The sequence below is a fragment of the Schistocerca serialis genome, chromosome 3, assembly GCF_023864345.2.
Source record: "Schistocerca serialis cubense isolate TAMUIC-IGC-003099 chromosome 3, iqSchSeri2.2, whole genome shotgun sequence".
NCBI lineage: Eukaryota > Metazoa > Arthropoda > Insecta > Orthoptera > Acrididae > Schistocerca > Schistocerca serialis.
This window is the reverse complement of record NC_064640.1, coordinates 32,559,359-32,572,983: the sequence shown is the minus strand read 5'-3', so window position 1 is coordinate 32,572,983 and position 13,625 is coordinate 32,559,359.

Here is a 13,625-nt window from a genome sequence, read left to right as displayed (position 1 = left end):
AATTACTTGTCTATATTCGATAAAATGACCTGCAGGAACTTGAAGGTGGTTGAGGTGGAACATTCAAGCCAAAAAGATGCTTGGAGCTGTGGATTGTTTTTCATTACTCATTTGAATAACATTTCTGTAGGAAAGTCACCTACCGAAGGGGTATAGCCTATCCATCTGATACGAGATAGTTTTGGCAACCAAAGCTGTTAGAGATATCTCTAAATGTGCACAGTAGATGTATTTATTGTGGTTTAGAAGCAAATATTCACCAAGGCGTGTACTGCGGAAAATGCAGGCGACTTCTGCCTGACAAGTTCTGTGATGGATTATGCAGTCTCAATGATGTAGAAAACTTTCAGTTCTTGGAGTTTTCCTGGCGGACATAATGTTCCATCATCTTTCGGGCGTGCACTCGGGACAGCGACAATTCTTCTTGCGATATTTCGTCTAGAAACCTCCCAGCCATCTTCAAGGCGATTCGGGGACAGTTCATAGCAGACGCAGACGCACTTGACCGAGGGCTGAACCCTCTGCTGGGGGCGAAGTACTAGCGCTTTGTGCACTTCACCTTCTTAAATGATGGGGTGAAAATGGGGTATAACATGGTGGGTGTTTTTTTCTTACTTGACGTTTGTGCTGGTGGATTTTTTTTTTTTTTAATAATAAAGAAAGATTAAAGGATAGTCAGAGGGACAGTGAGAGAAAGGGAAAACGAACGGCCTAAGTGACTGGCCGGTGGTTATGGTAGGAGTCTCCGCTACAGCTGGTGGTTGCCTAGTGTGTGATCATTTCTGAACTTGGCTCATTGATTTCATTTTTTTCCTGACAAATATGTCATCGGGAATCTTCTTCTCTCTCCTACCCGACCGGGCTTCTTCCCACACCCACGATTCAATGACGTCGACCAGGTTGTCCCATTGGGAGGGCGTGAATATTGGGTAAGAGTTAATGATAGCTAACTCTTGGTCCGTGGCTGCTTCCGCTAATATAGTACGCCATCTATATGCCCGTAGGTCGAGCGGTTGATGGGGAGGGGAGGTTTCGGCTGGTCATGCGGGGTGAAGGGGTATGGATAGACTGGCATGGGGTAGGACCCGTCCTTCAGTTTTGCGGCAATGTGCTTCAGGACGACCCGCACGCTCCTTACTGTGGGGAATGGTATGCACGGCACCCTCTTCTTCATTGGCTTCTCGGCTTGCGAGGAGTCAGGAGGCGCTGTAGCGCTCTTGCTTGCGGCTGCCACCTCAGAGGCGGCACGTCCTCTGTTTCCATGGGCGCCACCTCCTGCATTGCTGCAGGGGGCGGTGCGGCGGTCGTTTGTGTGGCCGCGTCGACCCCCACCGGACGACTCACGGCGGGGGCGGCGGCAGGAACTGGCGGCTTCTTCTTGATGGCCCGCAGCTCATCGCGCAGCTGTTGGAGCTGGCGATGGACCGCAGCGAGCTCCTCCTTCAGTGCGGCCCTTTCGGCCGCGAAGGTGGCTTGGAAACCGGCCATAGCTTCATCGGTGGCGGCCTCACGTCGGCGCGGCTCGCACCCCACGCCAGAGCGTGGGGGCGGGGCAGCCGGCGAGGCGCTTGACGTGGCCGCAGGGCGTGGTGCGGCGGGTAGGCGGCGTGACTCGCGGAGGTAGCCGCAGCTACGCGAGTTAGAGGCGTGAGGCCCGCCGCAGTTCGCGCAGCTGCAGGCCACCCCACGAGGTTTCGTGCAGCGGCGGGTGTCGTGGGCCGCCGCGCACTTCAAGCACGCGACGGCGTTCTTACACCCGCGCGCGGTGTGCCCCAGCCGCTGGCAGTTGTAGCACTGGAGCATCGTCCCCTTCCGCTGCGTTCGCTAGCGCCTTGGCTGGTGAGCAAGATGTACGAGACACGCGAAATACCCTCAGACTTCAAGAAGGATATAATAATTCCAATCCCAAAGAAAGCAGGTGTTGACAGATGTGAAAAATTACCGAACTATCAGTTTAATAAGTCACAGTTGCAAAATACTAACGCGAATTCTTTGCAGACGAATGGAAAAACTGGTAGAAGCTGACCTCGGGGAAAATCAATTTGGATTCCGTAGAAATACTGGAACACGTGAGGCAATACTGACCTTACGACTTATCTTAGTAGAAAGATTAAGGAAAGGCAGACCTACGTTTCTAGCATTTGTAGACTTAGAGAAAGCTTTTGACAATGTTGACTGGAATACTCTCTTTCAAATTCTAAAGGTGGCAGGGGTAAAATACAGGGAGCGAAAGGCTATTTACAATTTGTACAGAAACCAGATGGCAGTTATAAGAGTCGAGGGGCATGAAAGGGAAGCAGTGGTTGGGAAGGGAGTGAGACAGGGTTGTAGCCTCTCCCTGATGCTGTAGACTGGCAATGGCAAGGAAAGCGTTTCTGAAGAAGAGGAATTTGTTAACATCGAGTATAGATTTAAGTGTCAGGAGGTCTTTTCTGAAAATATTTGTATGGAGTGTAGCCATGTATGGAAGTGAAACATGGACGGTAAATAGTTTGTACAAGAAGAGAATAGAAGGTTTCGAAATGTGGTGCTACAGAAGAATGCTGAAGATTAGATGGGTAGGTTACATAACTAATGAGGAGGTATTGAATAGAATTGGGGAGAAGAGGAGTTTGTAGCACAACTTGACCAGAAGAAGGGTTCGGTTGGTAGGACATGTTCTGAGGCATCAAGGAATCACCAATTTAATATTGGAGGGCAGCGTGGATGGTAAAAATCGTAGGGGGAGACCAAGAGATGAATACACTAAGCAGATTCAGAAGGATGTAGGTTGCAGTAGGTACTGGGAGATGAAGAAGCTTGCGCAGGATAGAGTAGCATGGAGAGCTGCATCAAACCAGTCTCAGGACTGAAGACCACAACAACAACAACAACATGGCAATGGAGTGAGAAGTGTCAAATTGGAATGGACTGAGAGTATTAGATTGCCCTTCATGAAATAAAAGAGTTACTTAGTAAGAGTGAGATTCTACACAGACCACATTTTTCTTTGCCATTCTGTTTAGTAACTGATGATAACGATTCAGGCTTGGGTGTTTGCTTTTTTCAGGAAAAATTAGATATGGTGATGCAGAACATGATTCAAGTGAATTTGAAACCAGAACTGTATAGAAACATGAGAAGAATTACCTTATTCAGATAATAAAATTCTATGTTATATTCAGGAATATAAATTGTATTCAAGGGAGCATCAGCAGGTGGGAAGTTTATTTACAACAATCTGATTACTCAACAGAGTACATTAAAGGAAGGGAGAATGCTATTGCTGATGCTTCGAGTAGATGACCTGAGCAGGGGGAGGGGGGAGGGGGACTCAACATTTACGTAGTTTCACAGCATTGCATGGTCTGATGAATCCTGATATCTTCTTCATCATGTCAGTGGGAGGTCTCAAATCCATCCTCCTCCAGGGGAACAGCACCTTCACACCTGTACTGAGTGACAGAGACAAACTGATGGCAGCTCCACTATGCTCTGGTGAATATTCACTTGGGCATCCATGGGTCCAGTGGAGCAAGGTACCATGATGTCCAAGGAGTATCACACACTGGTTGCAGACGACGTACATCCCCTCATGACGATCATATTTCCCAATGGCAGTGGCATTTTTCAGCAACATAATGCACCGTGTCATAAGGCCAGCAGTGTGATGGAGTGGTGTAAGGAACACTGTGCCAATTTCCAATTGATGTGCTGACCCCCCCCCCCCCCCTCTCAACTTGCCAGATCTGAATATTACTGAATGTGGCATCAGAGCTCATCGACCCCCAACTGGAATTAGGTGACATGTCCGTGCAGATGTGGTGTCAACTCCCTCCAGCAACCTACCAAGAGCTCATTGTTTCCATGCCACTATGGGTTGCAGCCATTATCCGTGTGAAAGGACGTACCAGCTATTAGGTCGGTGGCCATATACGTATTAAATTAGGAGTCAATGTTTGTATTTGGAATTTGCATTAGCACAACTGCTATGAACACTACTGATTTATATTATTTACTATGAAAAAATGATGTTAATATCATGTTTAATTTCATAAAACATTTCCATTATAGTCAAGGAGAATTTGAAAAAAATTGGCAAATTCATGGGTAACAAAAGGGATAAAAATCTCTAGCCAAAAAAAGCACTAACTGAAGTACTATCTGAAACAGCATATGGTGGATGATAAGTCTAGAACATACTGGAAGTCTTACTGTTCTGTCTATAAAAAAGTAATTCAGCAAGCAAAAAAATATGTAGTTATAAATTAATAACAGAATCAAAAAATAAAGTGAAAGGCATTTGGAAAGTTGTGAAAAATGAAACGAACAACAACCAACATTCTATACACAAAAATTTGAAACTGAATCTACATTATGAGTTGACATCAGAACTAGGAAATATCATAAATGCTTTTAATGGCTATTTCAGTACCATAGCTGAAAACCTGATAAACGATAACTGCCATAGAGCCAGCGCTCAACACCCAACACACAAAAGTGTCAATGTTTCTCCGGAAAGCCTCAAACACCGAAGAAATTGCAGTTTCAAAAAAACTAAAGAATAAATACTTCAGTGGCAGTGAGAGCGTACCAGATTTTATTGTAAAGGATTGTGGGGAATACACTGTAGAATCATCAACTGTTACAATTAATGCATCCTTTAGTAATGTACTTTTCCCTGACATCCTAAAGATTGCTAAAGCTACCTCACTTTACAAAAAGGGACCAGAAAATGATGTAGCTAATTACAGCCCAGTAGCACAACTCAGCACATTTTCAAAAATGTTTGAGACATTGTCTTACACCAGATTAGACAGTTTTGTTAACAGATTCTCTGTAATATCAGAATACCAATACGGATTTAGAAAATCTAAAACAACAAACACAGAAGTGTATGAATATCTCAACACAACCTTAAAATCTTTAGATAAAAAAGAAATTACTAGTGGTATTTTTTTTTTTACATGTGTCTCTAGTTATTCATGTTACTGACCACACCATACTCCTTAGGACTTTAGCTAACAAAGGTGTCAGAGGAACTACAAACCAATGGTTAGAATCATATCTAAGAAACGGAGTACAAATAGATGAAATGAAATTTGAAAAAAAAAAAAAAAAAATACTGATGTTCATCAGTGTACTGTGCATTCCTCTGAGAAAATGCCAGTTAAATACGGTGTTAAACCAGGCTCAATCCTGGGACCCATACTGTTTCTGTTATATGTTGATGACATTAATTCTTGTTCTTGTGCTATAGTTATGAAAACTGCAATTTGTGCTATAATTTTCTATAGTTTTCTTGATGTACACTATGGTTTGGAATATAAAGGAACAGTTAGAATATCTAACATTTTGAAAAGTTCTCTGCAGTGGGCCCACTTACTGCTTTTTGTTATAATACTTACTGCTCTGTTTTGCATTTTAAATACTGTTTGTAAATTCTGAGCACTGTTTCCCCAGAAAATAATACCATAAATGATAACTGAATGAACATGACTAAAGTATACAGTTCTCAAACATTCACTACTGCATGCAGATACAAGGACTCTAAGTGCATAACATGTTGTGGATATCTTTTTCTAGAGTTTCATAGCATGTTCATTCCACTTCATTTGGCTGTCAATGTGCAACCCTAAGAATTTTGTTGTAGGTACATCATCTATGGATATGTTATCTAGTTTTAAATGTAAGCGACTCTGTTTTCTGTTAATTTTAAAGCATATTGTATACGTTTTCTTTCTTTCTTCAACAACAATCAGGCATTCTGTATAGCCCTATTGTCATGCTTTTCCAAAGTGATAGAAACAATAATGAGAAACAGGCTTTTGAGCTATCTAAGTAAATTCAATCTCCTCTGCAATGACCAGCATGGTTTCAGGCCTGGTAGAGGTACAGAATCTGCGGTAGCACAATTTACAAAAACAGTTTTAGAAGCACTAGATGATAACAGCTATGTAACTGGCATTTTTCTAGGCCTGTCTAAGGCATTTGATACCATTGACCACCAGAAGCTGTTGCATAAATTAGGGGCACTAGGAGTAAGAGGAGAGGTTCTCAAATGGTTTCGTTCATATCTAGAAAACAGAGTACAGTTAGTAGAGATCACACATGTCTCCAGTGGATCAAAGTATATTGAGAAACATATATTTAATCCACAATGTATCAATATTGGGGTCCCTCAAGAAAGTGTACTAGGCCCTGTATTATTTCTGGCATATATAAATGATTTCCTGCAAAATATCAGCCATGGAGAGAAGGTATTGTTTGCGGGTAACAGCAACATAGTAATCACCAGTAAGACACCAGCACAGATGTTGGAAAATTCTACTGAAGTGCTGAGGGATGTTCACAAACGGTCTCAGGAAAACAAAGTAACTCTCAACATAAAGGAGAGCTTCTGTAAAGTTTGGAAGGTAGGAGATGAGATACTGGCAGAAGTAAAGCTGTGAGTACCGAGCGTGAGTCGTGCTTCAGTAGCTCAGGTGGTAGAGCACTTGCCCGCAAAAGGCAAAGGTCCTGAGTTCAGTCGGGCACACAGTTTTAATCGGCCAGGAAGTTTCATCATTATGGATGGTCTCTCTTGCGTCGGCAGTGTCTCTACACCGGACTGGATGGCACTCACAGAAGCATAGAGGTCAGACCAAGAGCTGCAAGACCACAGGCTCCATTACGACTACAACCTGTATACATTCCTGGCACTGGCATGCAACTCCATTGCGATGTGTCCATACGTGCCTGTGAACTTCTGATAGCAAGCATACGAATCCCTATACAGTCTGAGCAATCTAGGTACATGATCTACACTCTGTCTGGTTCTAGATTGCTCCGTGTGATCAGGAGCAAAGAAGGATTGTAGAGATTGGATGAAGTGTTGTCTCCAGTGCCAATGCAGTAAAGTCAGCAGACACCTACATGCACCAGTAGGTAACTTCCAGGATATCACAGTGTGATACACACATTTTCACATTGACATCATCGGACCACAGCCACCTTCAAACACTGAATGCTACCTGCTCAGCATCACGACAGATTCACTCGTTAGCTGGAAGCAGTACCAATTTGTCACATTGGATATAGCGGTTTGGCTGCCCAGTCCATGTTACAACCGATAGAGGCAGACAAATCAAGTCCGAATTGTTCACAAAACTGTCAGTACTTTGCAGCATGAACCATCTCTGGACAGCCAGCTACTACCTGGCAAGCAATGGAATGGTGAAACAATGGTAATGCACCCTAAAAGCAGCCCTGATGTGCCATGCAACTGGGTGGACTCTGGCTTTACCAATCGTCCTACTCAGACTCCAAAAATGTATACAGACCCAATCTGGGCGGTTCCTCAGCTGATCTAGTATATGGGGAAGCGCTGAGACTACCTTGTGATTTCATAGAAGCAGCACCAAGATGAGAAGAGGATCCTTCTATGCTTGTTAGGTGTGTCAGAGAGCTCATCCAGTAGATATGCACCCCACAGCCATTCAGGCATGGCACTGGGCAGGCTCCTGAATGGAAAACGTACCACTGTCACTTTTGACAGAGTCAAACCAGCCTATATTTTCCACGAGCTACCCCCAGCAAACAGACAACTGCTGCCTCACCCACTGCCTGTTCCATCGCCAAAGAGTCAATTTTACTTCTAAGATGTGACAGATACTGTGACGGACTTTGGTCTACAATTTCTTCTTGAGTTAAATACCTGATGGATGTGCTCTTCTTGTGATGCAGATAGGTGGTGGATCAATTTTGTCTTCAACTATCTGCATGCATTACCTTCAGGCCCTGCGACCTCTCACACAAATTGCCGATTGGCTGGCAGGAGAATGGCAATCAGATGAAGCGCCTGTGTTAAATTGCCACTGGCATTTGGAAACGTGCATGGTTTGGTGCAGCATTTTGCACATCCCTCAAAATGCTGGGCTACAGGTCGTTACAAACCTACATAGGTTTCAGCCTTTCATGTCAGAAATGAGAAATATCCAACTCGCTCCTGAACAAGGAAGAGCTCTCCAGTGCGAGCTCTATTACACTTCTTGGTATATGGCTTGAAGAAAATCTTAAATGGAACACACATGTCAATTACATCTCAAATAAGCTATCAACTGTGTGTTGTATTCTAAGAGTACTCAGCAAATCAGTCACCAAATTAGTCCTCACACAGGTATATTATTCTTACTTTCACTCCATACTACTGTATGGGATCATGTTCTGGTGGGAACTCACCCTGCAGCAGAGATATCTTTAAAATTCAAAAAAAGGCGATATGTATAATATGCAATCTGAGATATAATAAGTCGTGTAGGCAACATTTCAAGAAACTTGCTATTTGACACTGCCATCTATTTACATTCACAGTATTATATCATCTGTTACAACCTACCTATTAACACTGACAGCCCATTAATATTAAATGAACACATTCATAGCTACAAAACAAGACAGCAGTGTGACCTACATATGTTTCAGTCCAGAACAACTTGATACCAAAAGAGTCTCCTATATGTTGGGATATGGATGTATAATAACCAATCAGCTGAAATAAATAATAATAATAATAATAATAAAAACCAGAAAAATCAAGAGTTTTCACATGTAAATTAAAAAAAATTCTTTTGGAGTAAAACTTTGGCACAGCAAATGACTTTTTTAAAAAAGGTGATAAATGTTAATAAATTTCTTAATAACTTATCACTTTGCTCATCTTTCCTTCCAGTATGAAAAAGTAAAAGTACAATGTAATGTCTATTATTTTCTTGTAATATTGAGCAAACTTTCATGAAACAATTAAAATTACAACAATATAATTGTAAAAATTACTCATAAAAATGTAGGCTGACTTGTCCAAAATTATATGTGCAAATTGCACAATATTATGATTACTTGGATTAGTAAAATAAAATGAATACTGAAATCATTCTATAGCGAATATGCACTACTGATGATATGCTACATATTGGAAAGAGAGAACTGATATTTTACTTGAAGTGCCCTGCCATAGAAAGGAAGAGCACTTATACTGACATGCTGTCTGTGGAAAGAAAATATGTATTTGGCTGCAATTGATCTGCATTGAGAAATACTGATAGCTTATTTATGTGCTTTTAGCAAATGGGGACGTACTTATAGTTGATCATCTGAGGTTCAAGTACACAGGGGAAATGATAACTGACTATGAAAACTTGTGCAGGGAGATCTATAATACCACCACTATGTGTCATGTTTCAAGTGAAAGACTGAAATGTGAGTTGTGCTTGCCTGCCTCAAAAGGAAAGTTAGGATAAATGTTAGATTTATATGCCTCATTTAAACACTACTGAAAATGAGTTACATTAAAGAAAAAGACTGATCTTGTATTATACGAGGAAAAATTGAAAAAGTTTCATTCTATACATAATATTACTGTTTCACATGACCAATCACTTCTAGAGGATGTGTTGTGTGTGTAGTAATTACTGTCATATGTTTGAATGAAGAAGTTATTGTGCTCTGTTAGCTGTTTTGTGGATTGCAAGCAAAAGTTTTGTTCAAGCTGTGGTTGTAAAATATTTCTGGATGGGGGGAGGGGGGGGGGTTATCAAAATGTAACAGCTCATTTTTCATAGAATTTCAAAGCTAATTTAGATTGTTTGTTTAACTGTTACGGGGGGATGTAATGGATTTTGGTCCAAAAAATCAATTTTTCAAAAACATTATTTTCTTGATCTACATAGCTTAATTTATGTTGTGTGTGAATTTTATCATGATAGCAGCTTTAGGAATGCCTTTAAATTGTTGAACTGTCTAACTCTGCACTGGCGGCCACTCCCACCTTTTCCAACATTTGGGAAACTGCTTGCTTCAGTGGAATTTTTGTCAGTTGTGAAGGCCATTTTCTTTTGATACCTTTGGCTGACATCTATATCTATGGCTGACACCTATATCTTTGCCTGAAAACTTTCTTGCATGTGGTTTATTTACATTTTGAGAATACTAACAAATATTAGTAGGTGGAAGGTTGGATTCACAAACCTTTATGTGGAAGTCAAGATTTATGCATAATGGGTGGTGGAAAAACTGTGTTTAGGAAATGGAAGTTTCATGGAAATTGGTTTACCAACAAAAAAGAGGAAGCAGCTCAAAACGAATGACATAAGCTCTCAGCGTCAGCATCGAATCTCAGGACAGGAGAATTGTACAGGTACTTGAATAATGTTGATATGGATTCTTCTGGATTCAGACTTATTGATTTAGAGCTTCTCTGCCAAGCTATAAAGTTTCCATGTTCATGTGTTACCTGTAAAAATTTATTTATTTATTTATTTAGCCATCGGTGGACATTTTAAAATGTATGGATGTTGTCAGTTGCATACATTCATATATTTATACAAATATAATAGAGGGAAACATTCCACGTGGGAAAAATATATCTAAAAACAAAGATGATGTGACTTGCCAAACAAAAGCACTGGCAGGTTGATAGACACACAAACATACACACAAAATTCAAGCTTTCACAACCAACGGTTGCTTCATCAGGAAAGAGGGAAGGAGAGGGAAAGACGAAAGGATGTGGGTTTTAAGGGAGAGGGTAAGGATTCATTCCAATCCCGGGAGCGGAAAGACTTACCTTGGAGGGAAAAAAGGACAGGTATACACTTGTGCGTGCACACACACACACACTGATCCATCCGCAGTGAAGACAGTGACTTGTTCTTGTACTATAGTTATGAAAACTGCAATTTGTGCTATAATTTTCTATAGTTTTCTTGATGTACACTATGGTTTGGAATATAAAGGAACAGTTAGAATTTCTAACATTTTGAAAAGTTCTCTGCAGTGGGCCCACTTAGTGCTTTTTGTTATAATACTTACTGCTCTGTTTTGCATTTTAAATACTGTTTGTAAATTCTGAGCACTATTTCCCCAGAAAATAATACCATAAATGATAACTGAATGAACATAAGTAAAGTAGACATTTCTCAAACATTCACTACTGCATGCGGATACAAGGACTCTATGTGCGTAACATGTTGTGGATATCTTTTTCTAGAGTTTCATAGCATGTTCATTTCAATTCATTTGGCTGTCAATGTGCAACCCTAAGAATTTTGTTGTGGGTACACCATCTATGGATATGTTATCTAGTTTTAAATGTAAGATACTCTGTTTTCTGTTAATTTTAAAGCATATTGTATACGTTTTCTTTACGTTGAGAGTTACTTTGTTTTCCTGAGACCGTTTGTGAACATCCCTCAGCACTTCAGTAGAATTTTCCAACATCTGTGCTGGTGTCTTACTGGTGATTACTATGTTGCTGTTACCCGCAAACAATACCTTCTCTCCATGGCTGATATTTTGCAGGAAATCATTTATATATGCCAGAAATAATACAGGGCCTAGTACACTTTCTTGAGGGACCCCAATATTGATATATTGTGGATTACATATATGTTTCTCAATGTACTTTGATCCACTGGAGACATGTGTGATCTCTACTAACTGTACTCTGTTTTCTAGATATGAACGAAACCATTTGAGAACCTCTCCTCTTACTCCTAGTGCCTCTAATTTATGCAACAGCTTCTGGTGGTCAATGGTATCAAATGCCTTATACAGGTCTAGGAAAATGCCAGTTACATAGCTGTTATCATCTAGTGCTTCTAAAACTGTTTTTGTAAATTGTGCTATTGCAGATTCTGTACCTCTACCAGGCCTGAAACCATGCTGGTCATTGCAGAGGAGATTGAATTTACTTAGATAACTCAAAAGCCTGTTTTTCATTATTGTTTCTATCACTTTGGAAAAGCATGACAATAGGGCTATACAGAATGCATGATTGTTGTTGAAGAAAGAAAGAAGAGTGGGAATAGCTTGTGATTCTAAATTAATTTGTAATTGGTGTGGCTATAAATTTTCATTTTCCTCATCCAAAAAGCTGTATTTTTTTAAAGCAATTTTAGTTTAGCATATGTTCTGATATGCCTTGGACAGGGCAGGGAAAAAGGTAATTTAGTGTGTGGTTTTCTGAACATGCCTCCACTTTGTGCAAGGTTTGAAAAAATAAATAAAGAAATGTCTGAAGCTGTATGCAATACTGCCAAAGTTTCTCCAAAGAAAGCAGTGGAAGAATTGTGGATGTAAACCAAACAGAAACAGATCCTGGGGCAGATATTCACGACAGTGAATCTCCTACAAATGTTACTGACCTGTATGAGTCTGTAGACAGGACCTGGATGAGAAGGGGTCACACATCTCTGTATGGAGTTACATCTGTTACTGATATTGACTTAGGTAAAGTTTTAGATGTAGAAATTATGTCTAAATACTGCCACTAGTGTGCAACAATGAAAATGTCCAACAATGAAGTCAGTGAGAAACAGTGACAAGAAAAGCATGCAGCAGCATGCTCTAAAAATTACAGTGGCTCAAATGGTGGCATGGGGGCTGCTGCAGTTATGAAGATGTTCTCCAGATCTGAGTACCAGAATGGTGTTAGATATACTAAATACCTTGGTAATGGCAGCTCCTCTTAGTTCAAAGGTGTAGCAGATAAAAATCCATACAATACAACAATAGAAAACCTGGAATGTGTTGGCCACATCCAAAAGACATTTGTGGTAGGCATTGTTGCTTGCTGAAAGAGAAGAAAGGTGAAGTACTTGAGGATGGAAAACCACTAGAAGGAAAAAGCTGGCTTACTCTGAAAGAGACTGTTCTCTTCAGTTATTGTAGGGGAGAGCTATCAGGAAAAACACACATAATTTTGAGGCAATGAGGCATGCTGTGTGGGGCATTTTTTTCCGTAAACTATCCACTGACCAAACACTAATGCACAATCTGTTTCTGAAAGACGATTGGTGTAAGTTCAACAACAGAAGTGTGACGTATTCCCACAAACACTTATTACCAGTAACTGTTATGAATGCAATTATGCCCACGTTCAGGTTTCTTGCAAACCCTGATTTACTGAGGAAGTTCCTTCGCAGAAAGACACAAAATGCAAATCAAAGCCTCAGCAATTTAATTTGGATAGATGCTCAAAAAGGACATTCTGTGGACTTGAAGTACTCAAAATAGGTGTCTATGATGCAGTTTTATGTTACAGTAATGGAAATGAAGGCAAAATTGAAGTGCTGAAGAGAGTTGGTATAGATCTTGGTGTGTTTGCAACAAAAGTGTTTTACACCATCAACAAGAGCAGAATCAAGGAAGCTAACAAATCAGTTTTTTACTTGTAAGTACAGGCCAGGCAGATTCAAAGAGGAGAGAAGAGAAACATGGAGAATGAAGAGTATCAGTGAATGGAGATAAGCTTATTACATGTAGAAGTATGAGAAGAAAATATTTGAACCTCATTTCTTCTGTTTTTCATTTTGTACGTTATTAGAAACCTTTTCTCAAAAAGTATATTTGCTAATGCTATGAAATTTTCAGGAACTGTTTGCAACATCTTGCTGTCTCTCTGGAACTAAAAAATATGAGATCCTGCAATTACATTCTGATTTTTAGATGATTGTATGTAGAAAAAAAGTTAATTTTGGATGTGCAAAATTAAAAACTCTGTTAATGATACAATTTGTACCATAAATTAATAACTGTAGTTCAGTGGTCTTTTAACCTTCTCAGGACATTACAATAAAATTTTCATGTTAATTGCATGATTATAATTT